At 44.2% G+C, this 12227-nt stretch overlaps 1 protein-coding gene across 4 annotated transcripts in view; it reads left to right on the top strand.

The window, feature by feature from the left end:
- Positions 1-12227, top strand: part of LOC123996537 (solute carrier organic anion transporter family member 2A1-like) — a 60094-nt gene that overhangs the window by 7587 nt on the left and 40280 nt on the right. The gene's annotated exons all lie outside the window — the stretch shown is intronic.

Genomic DNA, 12227 nt, shown 5'->3' with positions numbered 1-12227 from the left:
GATGTTGCTTCAATATATCCACATAATTTTCCTACCTCATTATGCCATCTATTTGGTGAAATGCACCAGTCCCTCCTGCAGCAAAGCACCCCCACAACATGATGCTGCCGCCCCCGTGCTTCACGGTTGGGATGGTGTGCTTCACGGTTGGGATGGTGTTCTTCGGCTTGCAAGCCTCCCCCTTTTTCCTGCAAACATAACGAAGGTCATTATGGGCAAACAGTTCTATTTCCACCAGAGGACATTTCTCCAAAAAGTACCATCTTTGTCCTCATGTGCAGTTGCTAACCGTAGTCTGTCTTTTTTATGGAGGTTTTAGAGCAGTGGCTTCTTCCTTGCTGAGTGTCCTTTCAGATTATGTCGATATAGGACTTGTTTTACTGTGGATATAGATACTTTTGTACCTGTTTCCTCCAGCATCTTCACAAGGTCCTTTGCTGTTGTTCTGGGATTGATTTGCACTTCTCGCACCAAAGTGCGTTCATCTCTAGGAGACAAAACGCGTCTCCTTCCTGAGTGGTATGACGGCAGCGTGGTCCCATGGGGTTTATTCTTTTGTACTATTGTTTGTACAGATGAACGTGGTACCTTCAGGCATTTGGAAATTGCTCCCAAGGATGACCCAGACTTGTGGAGGTCTGCAATTCTACAAAAAGATCTTGGCTGATTTCGTTTGATTTTCCCATGTCAAACAAAGAGGCACTGAGTTTGAAGGTAGGCCTTGAAATACATTCACAGGTACACCTCCAACTTCCCAAAACTATAGTTTGTTAACAAGAAATTTGTGGAGTGGTTGAAAAACTAGTTTTAATTGACACCAACCTAAGTGGATGTAATCTTTCGACTTCAACTGTAAATACTTAACTCAGAAAAAAAATAAACGTCCTCTCACTGTCAACTGCATTTATTTTCCGCAAACTCAACATGGTGGCATTGTCATGCTGGAGGGTCATGTCAGGATGAGCCTGCAGGAAGGGTACCCCATTGGAGAGGAGGATGTCTTCCCTGTAACGCACAGCGTTGAGAATGCCTGCGATGACAACAAGCTCAGTCTGATAATATTGTGACACACTGCGCCAGGCCATGATGGACCCTTCACCTCCACATCGATCCCACTCCAGAGTACAGGCCTCAGTGTAACGCTCATTCCTTCAACGATAAGTGTGAATCCGACCTTCACCCCTGGTGAGACAAAACTGCGACTCGTCAGTGAAGAGCACTTTTTGCCAGTCCTGTCCTGTCCAGTGATGGTGGGTTTGTGCCCATAGGTGATGTTGTTGCCGGTGATGTCTAGTGAGGACCTGCATTACAACAGTTCTACAAGCCCTTAGTCCAGCCTCTCTCAGCCTATTGCGGACAGTCTGAGCACTGATGGAGGGATTGTGCGTTCCTGTACCTGTCACGCAGGTGTGATGTTCAAATGTACTAATCCTGTGCAGGTGTGTTTACACGTGGTCTGCCACTGCGAGGACGATCAGCTGTCCGTCCTGTCTCCCTGTAGGGCTATCTTAGGCGTCTCACTGTACAGACATTGAAATGTATTGCCCTGGCCACACCTGCAGTCCTCATGCCTCCTTGCAGCATGCCTAAGGCACGTTCACACAGATGAGCAGGGACCCTGGGCATCTTTCTTTTGGTGTTTTTCAGAGTCAGTAGAAAGGCCTCTTTAGTGTCCTAAGTTTTCATAACTGTGACCTTAATTGCCGACCGTCTGTAAGCTGTTTGTGTCTTAACGACCGTTCCACAGGTGCATGTTCATTAATTGTTTATGGTTCATTGAACAAGCATGAGAAAGTGTTTAAACCCTTTTCCAATGAAACTCTGAAGTTATTTGGATTTTTATGAATTGTCTTTGAAAGACTGGGAACTGAGTTTATTTACATTTTACAGACAGTATATATTACATTATGTTTGTTTTTAGGCCCCGCCTTTGCCTACCCCCAACCCCTCCCATCTATCTCTGAACACCATCCAGTCCCACCATCCAGTCCCACCCTTGTAACAGGCTACAGTATTTACTCTGTAGCAGGCTACTGTATTTACTCTAACAGGCTACAGTATTTACTCGGTAACAGGCTACTGTATTTACTCTAACAGGCTACAGTATTTACTCTAACAGGCTACAGTATTTACTCTGTAACATGCTACAGTATTTACTCTGTAACATGCTACAGTATTTACTCTGTAGCAGGCTACAGTATTTACTCTGTAGCAGGCTACAACATTTACTCTGTAGCAGGCTACAGTATTTACTCTGTAACAGGCTACAGTATTTACTCTGTAGCAGGCTACAGCATTTACTCTGTAGCAGGCTACAGTATTTACTATGTAGCAGGCTACATTATTTACTCTGTAGCAGGCTACAGTATTTACTCTCTAACAGGCTACAGTAGTTACTCTGTAACATGCTACAGTATTTACTCTGTAACATGCTACAGTATTTACTCTGTAGCAGGCTACAGTATTTACTCTCTAACAGGCTACAGTATTTACTCTGTAACATGCTACAGTATTTACTCTGTAACATGCTACAGTATTTACTCTGTAACATGCTACAGTATTTACTCTGTAGCAGGCTACAGTATTTACTCTAACAGGCTACAGTATTTACTCTGTAACATGCTACAGTATTTACTCTGTAACATGCTACAGTATTTACTCTGTAGCAGGCTACAGCATTTACTCTGTAGCAGGCTACAGTATTTACTCTGTAGCAGGCTACATTATTTACTCTGTAGCAGGCTACAGTATTTACTTTGTAGCAGGCTACATTATTTACTCTGTAGCAGGCTACAGCATTTACTCTAACAGGCTACAGTATTTACTCTGTAGCAGGCTACAGTATTTACTCTCTAACAGGCTACAGTAGTTACTCTGTAGCAGGCTACAGTATTTACTCTCTAACAGGCTACAGTAGTTACTCTGTAGCAGGCTACTGTATTTACTCTCTAACAGGCTACAGTAGTTACTCTGTAGCAGGCTACTGTATTTACTCTCTAACAGGCTACAGTAGTTACTCTAACAGGCTACTGTATTTACTCTCTAACAGGCTACAGTATTTACTCTCTAACAGGCTACAGTAGTTACTCTCTAACAGGCTACAGTAGTTACTCTCTAACAGGCTACAGTAGTTACTCTCTAACAGGCTACAGTAGTTACTCTCTAACAGGCTACAGTAGTTACTCTCTAACAGGCTACAGTATTTACTCTGTAGCAGGCTACAGTATTTACTCTGTAGCAGGCTACAGCATTTACTCTGTAGCAGGCTACAGTATTTACTCTAACATGCTACAGTATTTACTCTTTAGCAGGCTACATTATTTACTCTGTAGCAGGCTACAGTATTTACTCTAACAGGCTACAGTATTTACTCTGTAGCAGGCTACAGTATTTACTCTCTAACAGGCTACAGTAGTTACTCTGTAGCAGGCTACTGTATTTACTCTCTAACAGGCTACAGTATTTACTCTGTAGCAGGCTACTGTATTTACTCTGTAGCAGGCTACTGTATTTACTCTGTAACAGGCTACAGTAGTTACTCTGTAGCAGGCTACAGTATTTACTCTCTAACAGGCTACAGTAGTTACTCTGTAGCAGGCTACTGTATTTACTCTCTAACAGGCTACAGTAGTTACTCTCTAACAGGCTACAGTAGTTACTCTCTAGCAGGCTACAGTATTTACTCTCTAACAGGCTACAGTAGTTACTCTGTAGCAGGCTACTGTATTTACTCTCTAACAGGCTACAGTAGTTACTCTAACAGGCTACTGTATTTACTCTCTAACAGGCTACAGTATTTACTCTCTAACAGGCTACAGTAGTTACTCTCTAACAGGCTACAGTAGTTACTCTCTAACAGGCTACAGTAGTTACTCTCTAACAGGCTACAGTAGTTACTCTCTAACAGGCTACAGTATTTACTCTGTAGCAGGCTACAGTATTTACTCTGTAGCAGGCTACAGCATTTACTCTGTAGCAGGCTACAGTATTTACTCTAACATGCTACAGTATTTACTCTTTAGCAGGCTACATTATTTACTCTGTAGCAGGCTACAGTATTTACTCTCTAACAGGCTACAGTAGTTACTCTGTAGCAGGCTACAGTATTTACTCTCTAACAGGCTACAGTAGTTACTCTGTAGCAGGCTACTGTATTTACTCTCTAACAGGCTACAGTAGTTACTCTCTAACAGGCTACAGTATTTACTCTCTAACAGGCTACAGTAGTTACTCTCTAACAGGCTACAGTATTTACTCTCTAACAGGCTACAATAGTTACTCTCTAACAGGCTACAGTATTTACTCTCTAACAGGCTACAGTATTTACTCTCTAACAGGCTACAGTATTTACTCTCTAACAGGCTACAGTAGTTACTCTGTAGCAGGCTACAGTATTTACTCTCTAACAGGCTACAGTAGTTACTCTGTAGCAGGCTACTGTATTTACTCTCTAACAGGCTACAGTAGTTACTCTGTAGCAGGCTACTGTATTTACTCTCTAACAGGCTACAGTATTTACTCTGTAGCAGGCTACTGTATTTACTCTGTAGCAGGCTACTGTATTTACTCTGTAACAGGCTACAGTAGTTACTCTGTAGCAGGCTACAGTATTTACTCTCTAACAGGCTACAGTATTTACTCTGTAGCAGGCTACATTATTTACTCTGTAGCAGGCTACAGTATTTACTCTAACAGGCTACAGTATTTACTCTGTAGCAGGCTACAGTATTTACTCTGTAACAGGCTACAGTAGTTACTCTGTAGCAGGCTACAGTATTTACTCTCTAACAGGCTACAGTAGTTACTCTGTAGCAGGCTACTGTATTTACTCTCTAACAGGCTACAGTAGTTACTCTCTAACAGGCTACAGTATTTACTCTCTAACAGGCTACAGTAGTTACTCTCTAACAGGCTACAGTATTTACTCTCTAACAGGCTACAATAGTTACTCTCTAACAGGCTACAGTATTTACTCTCTAACAGGCTACAGTATTTACTCTCTAACAGGCTACAGTATTTACTCTCTAACAGGCTACAGTAGTTACTCTGTAGCAGGCTACAGTATTTACTCTCTAACAGGCTACAGTAGTTACTCTGTAGCAGGCTACTGTATTTACTCTCTAACAGGCTACAGTAGTTACTCTGTAGCAGGCTACTGTATTTACTCTCTAACAGGCTACAGTATTTACTCTGTAGCAGGCTACTGTATTTACTCTGTAGCAGGCTACTGTATTTACTCTGTAGCAGGCTACTGTATTTACTCTGTAACAGGCTACAGTAGTTACTCTGTAGCAGGCTACAGTATTTACTCTCTAACAGGCTACAGTAGTTACTCTGTAGCAGGCTACAGTATTTACTCTGTAGCAGGCTACAGTATTTACTCTAACAGGCTACAGTATTTACTCTGTAGCAGGCTACAGTAGTTACTCTCTAACAGGCTACAGTATTTACTCTCTAACAGGCTACAGTAGTTACTCTCTAACAGGCTACAGTATTTACTCTCTAACAGGCTACAATAGTTACTCTCTAACAGGCTACAGTATTTACTCTCTAACAGGCTACAGTATTTACTCTCTAACAGGCTACAGTATTTACTCTCTAACAGGCTACAGTATTTACTCTCTAACAGGCTACAGTAGTTACTCTGTAGCAGGCTACAGTATTTACTCTCTAACAGGCTACAGTAGTTACTCTGTAGCAGGCTACTGTATTTACTCTCTAACAGGCTACAGTAGTTACTCTGTAGCAGGCTACTGTATTTACTCTCTAACAGGCTACAGTATTTACTCTGTAGCAGGCTACTGTATTTACTCTGTAGCAGGCTACTGTATTTACTCTGTAACAGGCTACAGTAGTTACTCTGTAGCAGGCTACTGTATTTACTCTCTAACAGGCTACAGTAGTTACTCTCTAACAGGCTACAGTAGTTACTCTGTAGCAGGCTACAGTATTTACTCTCTAACAGGCTACAGTAGTTACTCTGTAGCAGGCTACTGTATTTACTCTCTAACAGGCTACAGTAGTTACTCTAACAGGCTACTGTATTTACTCTCTAACAGGCTACAGTATTTACTCTCTAACAGGCTACAGTAGTTACTCTCTAACAGGCTACAGTAGTTACTCTCTAACAGGCTACAGTAGTTACTCTCTAACAGGCTACAGTAGTTACTCTCTAACAGGCTACAGTATTTACTCTGTAGCAGGCTACAGTATTTACTCTGTAGCAGGCTACAGCATTTACTCTGTAGCAGGCTACAGTATTTACTCTAACATGCTACAGTATTTACTCTTTAGCAGGCTACATTATTTACTCTGTAGCAGGCTACAGTATTTACTCTCTAACAGGCTACAGTAGTTACTCTGTAGCAGGCTACAGTATTTACTCTCTAACAGGCTACAGTAGTTACTCTGTAGCAGGCTACTGTATTTACTCTCTAACAGGCTACAGTAGTTACTCTCTAACAGGCTACAGTATTTACTCTCTAACAGGCTACAGTAGTTACTCTCTAACAGGCTACAGTATTTACTCTCTAACAGGCTACAATAGTTACTCTCTAACAGGCTACAGTATTTACTCTCTAACAGGCTACAGTATTTACTCTCTAACAGGCTGCAGTATTTACTCTCTAACAGGCTACAGTAGTTACTCTGTAGCAGGCTACAGTATTTACTCTCTAACAGGCTACAGTAGTTACTCTGTAGCAGGCTACTGTATTTACTCTCTAACAGGCTACAGTAGTTACTCTGTAGCAGGCTACTGTATTTACTCTCTAACAGGCTACAGTATTTACTCTGTAGCAGGCTACTGTATTTACTCTGTAGCAGGCTACTGTATTTACTCTGTAACAGGCTACAGTAGTTACTCTGTAGCAGGCTACAGTATTTACTCTCTAACAGGCTACAGTAGTTACTCTGTAGCAGGCTACATTATTTACTCTGTAGCAGGCTACAGTATTTACTCTAACAGGCTACAGTATTTACTCTGTAGCAGGCTACAGTATTTACTCTGTAACAGGCTACAGTAGTTACTCTGTAGCAGGCTACAGTATTTACTCTCTAACAGGCTACAGTAGTTACTCTGTAGCAGGCTACTGTATTTACTCTCTAACAGGCTACAGTAGTTACTCTCTAACAGGCTACAGTATTTACTCTCTAACAGGCTACAGTAGTTACTCTCTAACAGGCTACAGTATTTACTCTCTAACAGGCTACAATAGTTACTCTCTAACAGGCTACAGTATTTACTCTCTAACAGGCTACAGTATTTACTCTCTAACAGGCTACAGTATTTACTCTCTAACAGGCTACAGTAGTTACTCTGTAGCAGGCTACAGTATTTACTCTCTAACAGGCTACAGTAGTTACTCTGTAGCAGGCTACTGTATTTACTCTCTAACAGGCTACAGTAGTTACTCTGTAGCAGGCTACTGTATTTACTCTCTAACAGGCTACAGTATTTACTCTGTAGCAGGCTACTGTATTTACTCTGTAGCAGGCTACTGTATTTACTCTGTAACAGGCTACAGTAGTTACTCTGTAGCAGGCTACAGTATTTACTCTCTAACAGGCTACAGTAGTTACTCTGTAGCAGGCTACAGTATTTACTCTCTAACAGGCTACAGTAGTTACTCTGTAGCAGGCTACTGTATTTACTCTCTAACAGGCTACAGTAGTTACTCTGTAGCAGGCTACAGTATTTACTCTCTAACAGGCTACAGTAGTTACTATGTAGCAGGCTACTGTATTTACTCTCTAACAGGCTACAGTAGTTACTCTGTAGCAGGCTACTGTATTTACTCTCTAACAGGCTACAGTAGTTACTCTGTAGCAGGCTACTGTATTTACTCTCTAACAGGCTACAGTAGTTACTCTGTAGCAGGCTACAGTATTTACTCTCTAACAGGCTACAGTAGTTACTCTGTAGCAGGCTACTGTATTTACTCTGTAACAGGCTACAGTATTTACTCTGTAGCAGGCTACAGTAGTTACTCTGTACACTAATCCCAGGATAGATTAACCCTAAAGGCTCTTGTTTTGAGCCAGATACTTTAATCAAAGAGTTCAAATGAATTGATCCTCCTCGTCTTATTTCTTTAGGTGTCATGTGCTTTGACCTGTCAAATGATGGGCACATTATTGAGTTGCAGCGGATAAAGAATTCCCTTTAATAAATAAGAGGAACGTACAGATGGAGGCGTCTACAACACCAGAGGTCATTGCAACTCACTGCATTTGTCAAGCCATAGATTTGACAGTGAATGTGCTGTGCTGACTGATAAAACTAGTAATGTATCTGTAATATTTGGGTTGGAGTGGATATTTCCCGTAAATCAACTAATCATTTCTAATCTGAGCTTGTTGGCTAGAGACAGTATTGGGTAGTTTACAACGTGTCACTGTGAATGAGCTGTGTGATGTTACAATGTAAATGACCCCTCTTGGTGTTTGTGTTTTGAGAGAAGAGGTGGCTGGGAGAAGGACTGTCAGAGTCTGTCCAAAACCATGTTGCATCCAAATACACTCGGAGTCTGTGTGTTGTTTTCCTGTGGTTTCCACAGGGCACAGGGTAGGACTGGGGTAGGTCACAAGTCACAGGGTAGGACTGGGGTTGGGCACAAGTCACAGGGTAGGACTGGGGTTGGGCACAAGTCACAGGGTAGGACTGGGGTAGGTCACAAGTCACAGGGTAGGACTGGGGTAGGTCACAAGTCACAGGGTAGGACTGGGGTTGGGCACAAGTCACAGGGTAGGACTGGGGTTGGGCACAAGTCACAGGGTAGGACTGGGGTAGGTCACAAGTCACAGGGTAGGACTGGGGTAGGTCACAAGTCACAGGGTAGGACTGGGGTTGGGCACAGGGTAGGACTGGGGTAGGTCACAGGGCACAGGGTAGGACTGGGGTTGGGCACAGGGTAGGACTGGGGTTGGTCACAGGGCACAGGGTAGGACTGGGGTAGGTCACAAGTCACAGGGTAGGACTGGGGTTGGGCACAGGGTAGGACTGGGGTTGGTCACAGGTTACAGGGTAGGACTGGGGTTGGTCACAGGTTACAGGGTAAGACTGGGGTTGGTCACAGGGCACAGGGTAGGACTGGGGTAGGTCACAAGTCACAGGGTAGGACTGGGGTTGGTCACAGGTTACAGGGTAGGACTACGGTAGGTCACAGGTTACAGGGTAGGACTGGGGTTGGTCACAGGTTACAGGGTAGGACTGGGGTTGGTCACAGGTTACAGGGTAGGACTGGGGTTGGTCACAGGTTACAGGGTAGGACTGGGGTTGGTCACAGGTTACAGGGTAGGACTGGGGTTGGTCACAGGTTACAGGGTAGGACTGGGGTTGGTCACAGGTTACAGGGTAGGACTGGGGTTGGTCACAGGTTACAGGGTAGGACTGCGGTAGGTCACAGGTTACAGGGTAGGACTGGGGTTGGTCACAGGGCACAGGGTGGGACTGGGGTTGGTCACAGGTTACAGGGTAGGACTGCGGTAGGTCACAGGTTACAGGGTAGGACTGGGGTTGGTCACAGGTTACAGGGTAGGACTGGGGTTAGTCACAGGGCACAGGGTGGGATTGCGGTAGGTCACAGTGTACAGGGTAGGACTGCGGTAGGTCACAGTGTACAGGGTAGGACTGCGGTAGGTCACAGTGCACAGGGTGGGATTGCGGTAGGTCCATTTAGATACAGATTTGTGCTGCAGATTGCAAATCCTGAACCTCTCCTCCATCCCTATGGTACTTGTTATATCACAATATTATATTTCACCTTTATTTAACCAGGTAAGCTAGTTGAGAACAAGTTCTCATTTACAACTGCGACCTGGCCAAGATAAAGCAAAGAAGTACAACACAAACATACAGTGAATAATACAATAGAGAACAAGTCTATATACAATGTGCGCAAATGAGGTAAGATTAGGGAGGCATGTCCTGTTCTCATACACACACACACACACACACACACACACACACACACACACACACACACACACACACACACACACACACACACACACACACACACACACACACACACACACACACACACACACACACACACACACACACACACACACACACACACACACACACACACAAACCACGTTGTCCAGCTCCAACCCCAGATGTGTACAGCAGAAAGGTGTGTGTTGTGAGTGATTACGCTGTGCTCCATCAGTGTGTGGGCATGTCAGTTCTAGTGCTGGTAGCAGTAACCAGGTAGTCTGTGAGTGTTGTTGAGTCCTCGTGCGTCTGTATGACGCAGCGTATCAGTGATAGATAGAGTGTGATTACTCTTCATGTGCTGGTAGCATTGGGATCCCTTCCAATTACCAGTGGCTCACGTATCTTACCGTAATTGTAGGCTGTGAAATCACAGATGAACACAAGCACTGACACACCATTTCCTACAGCGTAGATATTTCCTCTCTGTATCACTCAAGCCTAGATATTTCCTCTCTGTATCACTCAGCCTAGATACTCTGTATCACTCAGCCTGGATACTGCCTCCCTGTATCACTCAGCCTAGATACTCTATATCACTCAGCCTGGATACTGCCTCTCTGTATCACTCAGCCTAGATACTGCCTCCCTGTATCACTCAGCCTAGATACTGCCTCTCTGTATCACTCAGCCTGGGTACTGCCTCCCTGTATCACTCAGCCTAGATACTGCCTCTCTGTATCACTCAGCCTAGATACTGCCTCTCTGTATCACTCAGCCTAGATACTGCCTCCCTGTATCACTCAGCCTGGATACTGCCTCCCTGTATCACTCAGCCTAGATACTCTGTATCACTCAGCCTGGATACTCTGTATCACTCAGCCTAGATACTGCCTCCCGGTATCACTCAGCCTAGATACTGCCTCCCGGTATCACTCAGCCTAGATACTGCCTCCCTGTATCACTCAGTCTAGATACTGCCTCCCTGTATCACTCAGCCTAGATACTCTGTATCACTCAGCCTAGATACTGCCTCCCTGTATCACTCAGCCTAGATACTGCCTCTCTGTATCACTCAGCCTGGGTACTGCCTCCCTGTATCACTCAGCCTAGATACTGCCTCTCTGTATCACTCAGCCTAGATACTGCCTCTCTGTATCACTCAGCCTAGATACTGCCTCCCTGTATCACTCAGCCTGGATACTGCCTCCCTGTATCACTCAGCCTAGATACTCTGTATCACTCAGCCTGGATACTCTGTATCACTCAGCCTAGATACTGCCTCCCGGTATCACTCAGCCTAGATACTGCCTCCCGGTATCACTCAGCCTAGATACTGCCTCCCTGTATCACTCAGTCTAGATACTGCCTCCCTGTATCACTCAGCCTAGATACTCTGTATCACTCAGCCTAGATACTGCCTCTTTATCACTCAGCCTAGATACTGCCTCTTTATCACTCAGCCTAGATATGGCCTCTTTATCACTCAGCCTAGATACTGTCTCCGTGTACCTCTCAGCCTAGATACTGCCTCTTTATCACTCAGCCTAGATACGGCCTCTTTATCACTCAGCCTAGATACTGTCTCTGTGTATCACTCAGCCTAGATACTGCCTCTGTGTATCACTCAGTCTAGATACTGCCTCCGTGTATCACTCAGTCTAGATACTGCCTCTGTATCACTCAGTCTAGATACTGCCTCTGTATCACTCAGCCTAGATACTGCCTCTGTATCACTCAGTCTAGATACTGCCTCTGTATCACTCAGCCTAGATACTGCCTCTGTATCACTCAGCCTAGATACTGCCTCTGTATCACTCAGTCTAGATACTGCCTCCATGTATCACTCAATCTAGATACTGCCTCTGTATCACTCAGCCTAGATACTGCCTCTCTGTATCACTCAGCCTAGATACTGCCTCTGTATCACTCAGCCTAGATACTGCCTCTGTATCACTCAGCCTAGATACTGCCTCTGTATCACTCAGCCTAGATACTGCCTCCCTGTATCACTCAGCCTAGATACTGCCTCTTTATCACTCAGCCTAGATACTGTCTCCGTGTACCTCTCAGCCTAGATACTGCCTCTCTGTATCACTCAGCCTAGATACTGCCTCTCTGTATCACTCAGCCTAGATACTGCCTCTGTATCACTCAGCCTAGATACTCTGTATCACTCAGTCTAGATACTGCCTCCATGTATCACTCAATCTAGATACTGCCTCTGTGTATCACTCAGTCTAGATACTGCCTCCATGTATCACTCAATCTAGATACTGCCTCTGTG

This window comes from Oncorhynchus gorbuscha, linkage group LG15 (genome assembly GCF_021184085.1).
Source record: "Oncorhynchus gorbuscha isolate QuinsamMale2020 ecotype Even-year linkage group LG15, OgorEven_v1.0, whole genome shotgun sequence".
Taxonomy (NCBI): domain Eukaryota; kingdom Metazoa; phylum Chordata; class Actinopteri; order Salmoniformes; family Salmonidae; genus Oncorhynchus; species Oncorhynchus gorbuscha.
Note: the sequence above shows the minus strand (reverse complement) of the source record. Positions and strands in the feature narration are given on the sequence as shown.